This window comes from Ascaphus truei, chromosome 14, assembly GCF_040206685.1.
Source record: "Ascaphus truei isolate aAscTru1 chromosome 14, aAscTru1.hap1, whole genome shotgun sequence".
Classification (NCBI taxonomy): Eukaryota; Metazoa; Chordata; class Amphibia; order Anura; family Ascaphidae; genus Ascaphus; species Ascaphus truei.
The window spans coordinates 28,499,593-28,504,690 of record NC_134496.1 but is presented as its reverse complement, the minus strand read 5'-3'; the positions used below and the strand labels follow the sequence as shown (position 1 = coordinate 28,504,690).

Below are 5,098 nucleotides of genomic sequence, written 5' to 3'. Positions count from 1 at the left end.
GAGGAAGGGAGAGCGGGCTCAAAGGCGTGGAGTGTGTGTGAGGCTGCTGGGGGGGGTTGTGAGGCTGCGGGGGGACGTGTGAGGCTGCGGGGGGTGTGTGAGGCTGCGGGGGGGGGGTGAGGCTGCGGGGGGGGGGGGTGAGGCTGCGGTGGGGGGGGGTGTGAGGCTGCGGGGGGGGGGTGTGAGGCTGCGGGGAGGTGAGCTTTGTGTGATGGTATCCAGCGGGCCAGGCCGCGGGGTGAGGAGGTGAGTGGCCTGGTGGTTGTGCGTGTGTCTTCCCCCCCCCCCTCCAGGAATGGGCGGGTGAGAGTGTGGCAATTGAGAGCCAATGAGAGGCGTGCCGGGGCGGGTCCGGGCCACGGACCAATCTGATTGGCCAGAGGGTGAGTGACAGACCAACTGACCAATCAGATTGCCCATAAGCACAGCCAACATACGTTTTCAAAAATATATATATAGATATATTTTACAACATTTGAAATAAATAAATCTGTGAATGAATTGATAGCATTCCCTAATATTAAATTGAGAATTCTTGGCCTTTACCAGTAGTAACATTTAACATTGAGACTGCAGCAGCTTCACATCTCTCAGACTGCGCTGCCTTCTTCCTCCCTGCGTCCTATGACCCAGCCTGACCTTCCATGGAAAGCCAAGTCACGTGACGCAACGGGCCGTGACTCTGTGGCTGTGCCTGGGGACTCCGGCTGGGAGAGAGGGTAGTGGTGGTGGCTGCAGCCTGCACGTGCAGACCCTGTGAGCCACATTGGACCCGCGGGATACCTGTTGTCCACCAATGGTTTAATAAGATTGTAAGAGACTTTAGTTTTGTGTGTCAGATTTTAGAAATATCACCAAACTTGGAAAGATTTAAAAAAAAAAAAAGTGAGAAACCTAATTTGCAGTTGAGTGAGCGAACTCTGCGTGAGTTTTATAAGACTTTGTGAATGATTTGAAATTTTTGGAAAACACTTGTGGATCTTTTGTGATTTTTCATAAATATTGGAAACTTCATGACTTTTCCATGGGTAGCAAATAATTAATAATTGCCCGATGGTAAATGTCAGCCATGGTTTTATGTCTCCAGTTACGAAAATGTGTTCCCTAAAGGTACCCCGTAACATTGATTGGTAAGACTATTTGCTAGGCACCAACTGTCACTTAAGCACAAAAGGGTAGACTTGGCCAAGATGTTTTGGGTGGGCAGTAAGGGGATGTGTTGGGATCAACTCCTGTCCGAGTTATTGTGTAGGGAAAGGGGCAGGACCCCTCTTGATATAGTTTTGCTGCATGTGAGGGGAAACGATTTGGCACGGGTCGAATCACTGGATTTCATGAGGAGTATGCGGCCGACATGGGGCGAGACACTGACCAGATTTAATCGGGTGATAGTCTGGTCAGAAGTATCTTCTAGGTTGTGCTGACATGGGGCCAGGAACGATGCAGATGTAAAAAGATCTAGGAGGAAAATAAATAAGGCTATAAAGGCTATAGTGGCGTTCAGAATGAAAAGAAAGCTGCCATGCGCTCCAGGGTATAGGAAAAATATTGCTGCAGGAGCTGCAGGGCCTCTGTAAACCTACTTACCTTGGCTCCAGCGGCTTCCTTCCTGCGTCGCCATGGCAACGCGGCGTCAAGAGGTCATGTAACGTTCCGTTGCTATGGCAACGTGACATCATGATGCCGGAGTGCAGTTAAGTGGAGGTTAGGGGGGGGGGGGGTGGGAGTGATGGGACCGCCGGCAGGGGGGCGCAAGGAAAAAAGTTTGCGCCCCCCTGCTCTAACCCAACATATAGCACCCTCTGCTGTCCTCCTTAGGACTAAATGATAGGCAAAGTGCAGCTGGCTTGATAGAAGCAGAGATCAGCTCGCGGCTAGAGCTGCAGGATAAAGGCACCATCTGCTTGTACTCACATATACCGCATGGAGCTTTGCTGCGTGCTGGAACGGCTCTCACTCGCGGGTATGGATTCTCCCCTCTCAATCGCGGGCTGGGCTACTCTGCCTCACAGACACACCGCACCGGGCTCCCGCTGCCGTCCTCCTCCACGCACCGGATGCTCCGTAGGGGACTCCCTCTGGCAGCCAGAGAAGCTCGCACTCGTGAGCTGTCAGCAAACCGCCTCCGATACTCCGCAGCACTCCACACAAGGGTTCCTGCTGCCGATCTCCCACAGCGTCAGGTCACGCTGCACGTCTGCACACCTGTAGTATGGGCACCTCCCTCCTCCCAGTAAGGGTGCCTCCAAAGACCACAGCCGAATAGAATAGAAAAAACAGGCTCCAGGGCACTCCTAAATCAGGATCCCAACTGGATATAAAAATAAATGCTGGTCTCCAAATGAATAAAGTGAAAAAGAATTTATTGCAACACATAGGTGGACAATTTTCTTTCTTTTTTTTTTTGTTACTGCCCACCTATATGTTGCAATAAATTCTTTTTCACTTTATTCATTTGGAGACCAGCATTTATTTTTATATCCAGTTGGGATCCTGATTGGTTTAGGAGTGCCCTGGAGCCTGTTTTTTTCTATTCTATAGTGGCATTCATGCTGGATTTAGGGGATATTACAATAAGACATGAGGACCTGGAGAGGGGGGAGGGTGAAAGATATCGGGAATGATATCCTGATTTTAGCGTGGCAAGCCGCATTAGAATAGGCAGTGAGGCTCGTGGGGGCTTGCAAGAGGAAGGCCAGTTCCGTGTCATTTTAGCTTAAGATGCCGACGAGCCAACATCCGTTTTGGATTTAGCATGGGGTTTGGATTACAAAGAAAGAAGATGGAAGAAAAGAAGAAACTAATGGCAGAAGAAGATGAAAGAAGATTTTTTTTTTACCTGATGCTGATTATCACGGAGGATGGCGGTGGATTGCGGTGGATGACGTTTTTGGTCAAGAGCTTCCTAATACGCCGGGAGTTGGGTGAAGACTTCTAAAAGGTAAGAAAAATATTGAATGATTTTAATTGTATTTTTTTTCAGTTTTTTTTATTGTATTTTTTTCTTTTTATGTTTTTGATTGTCCATTGACTGCCAACGTATTTATCTGTGCCCCTTTAAGGTACAGATAAATACTGTGACAGACAATGCATTTTTTTGGCAAATGCTTGTTTTGAATTTATTGTAATTTTTTCTGTTTCTGTTAATTGTTTTGAGTAAATTGTTATGTATATGGGTGGCTTGTCTTTATTAGAATGTAGGATTCATTTCTTTAAATGTTTTGTTGGTTAGCGGTTTAATTTATTTAATTATTTTGTTGGTTAGTGGTTTAATTTATTTTATTGTTCTGTTGATTAGGTGTTTATTTAATTGTATTCTTGTGTTTTGGGATAACATAATTGTTATTATTTTTCTGTTTTGGTGATTGATTAATTGTAAACATTTGTAGTTTAGGCTTTTTAGTTTTTTTATTCTTGTGGTATTTAGGTGCTTGTGTATTTCTTTTACTTTTGTGTATTTTTGTACTTGTTGATTTTTTTTTTGGTTGCCCATTGACTGCTATAGTGGCTTATCAATGGGCATGATGTACCATTGTGCCAATCAATGGGTAGAGGGTGGGTCATAATTTTATTATTTTTGTTTTTAGACACGTTGTTATGACCATACAGTTCCTTTTTCATATCAGACATTTTCTGATATATAGCCTAGGTGTATTAACACTTAAGTACAATACACTATTTGAAGTCCATCAGTCTGATAAACTAGAATATATATTAATTTGGGTTGTGTGCAGTTTAGGGGAATCTTTTTAATCCCTTGTGGATCACCTTGTATATGTCATTGTTTCTATCAATCAATCTCAAGAGTTCGATGGAAAACATATGAGAGAGAAAAAAGTTGTCAAAGTGTGTCAGCAAGGATGTCTTCTTTCTACCCCCTTTGTATCTAAAGCCCTCTCTCGTCTTAAACCTTTTTCACTGACTGCCCCACACCTCTGGAATGCCCTTCCCCTCAGTACCCGACTAGCACCCTCTCTATCCACCTTTAAGACCCACCTTAAGACACACTTGCTTAAAGAAGCATACGAATAGCACTGTGGACATTCTGAACACATGATACATAAAGCCTGGCCCCCTGCAGACGCACTTTACCAGAACTCCCTCCTACTGTCTCTGTACGTTCTCCCTACCTACCAATTAGACTGTAAGCTCCTCGGGGCAGGGACTCCTCTTCCTTAATGTTACTTTTATGTCTAAAGCACTTATTCCCATGATCTGTTATTTATATTATCTGTTATTTATTCGATTACCACATGTATTACTACTGTGAAGCGCTATGTACATTAATGGCGCTATATAAATAAAGACATACAATACAATACAATGAGAGAAAAGGGATTTTCCACTTGCTGCATAGATACAAATAGTAACTATGTCTTCAGAGGACTGAGTTGCTTTTACTTTCACTTGCTGCATATATTCCAGCCTACTTTAATGAGGTGAGAAGAATACACCAAGACGCGTTAACCTGCAAGTGTGATCAGCCCTTTACAGGATATTATTATCTGTAATATTATTTATCCCTTGTTACACTGTGTGAGCCAGAGGTGCAGTATATCTCCTGATTTGTAACTGTTCTTTTGTTTGTGTCCTTCCTATCTCTGATTACTATTATTATAAGGACAACACACCTATTTTGTTGGGCTCTGATTCACCTTTCCGTTTAATTTTCCTTTCTATAACTAAACCTGTTCTTTTTATTTGAAACTGCCTGTATGTACCTTGATATCCAACCTTGATATCTACTATCACTATTTTGGGGGCTCAATTCCCAATTTTCCTGCCCTTATAGTAACAGACGCTTAGCACTGTGTTAGCATTTTTGTGTATCATATTTCAAGGACATCCATACAAAACCTATAACTACATTTTTGTAAATAAAAACCTTGTGCTTAATCTTGCATTATTGCGTATTAGTACTGAGCAGTTCATCTTAACACAGATTCATATTTTGTTTCGCAATTAACAGAAGTATATTCCACCTATGCATCTTTTTCATGCTGTACATAATTGAGATGCCATGGCTTTTTGTACTTGAAAATTAGAGCAAAGCTTTGTTAGGAACATGATCACACAAAAGGGACTGTATTGAGTTCCA

The 5,098-nt window shown here is 43.4% G+C and overlaps 1 protein-coding gene and 1 long non-coding RNA gene across 2 annotated transcripts in view; one reads left to right on the top strand and one right to left on the bottom strand.

Moving 5' to 3' along the window:
• Positions 1-501: 501 nt before the first annotated feature.
• Positions 502-5,098, bottom strand: part of LOC142465873 (uncharacterized) — a 7,861-nt gene continuing 3,264 nt past the window's right edge. The window contains exons 2-4 of the long non-coding RNA XR_012787996.1: positions 2,840-2,934; positions 1,915-2,311; positions 502-1,458 (exon numbers count right to left, since the gene is read on the bottom strand). This is a non-coding gene — a long non-coding RNA (uncharacterized LOC142465873). The remainder of the gene's footprint in view (positions 1,459-1,914; positions 2,312-2,839; positions 2,935-5,098) is intronic.
• LOC142465872 (apolipoprotein L3-like) overlaps positions 4,405-5,098 on the top strand; it is a 7,027-nt gene continuing 6,333 nt past the window's right edge. The window contains exon 1 of the mRNA XM_075570262.1: positions 4,405-4,547. The gene's annotated coding sequence lies outside the window, so the exon portion shown is untranslated. The remainder of the gene's footprint in view (positions 4,548-5,098) is intronic.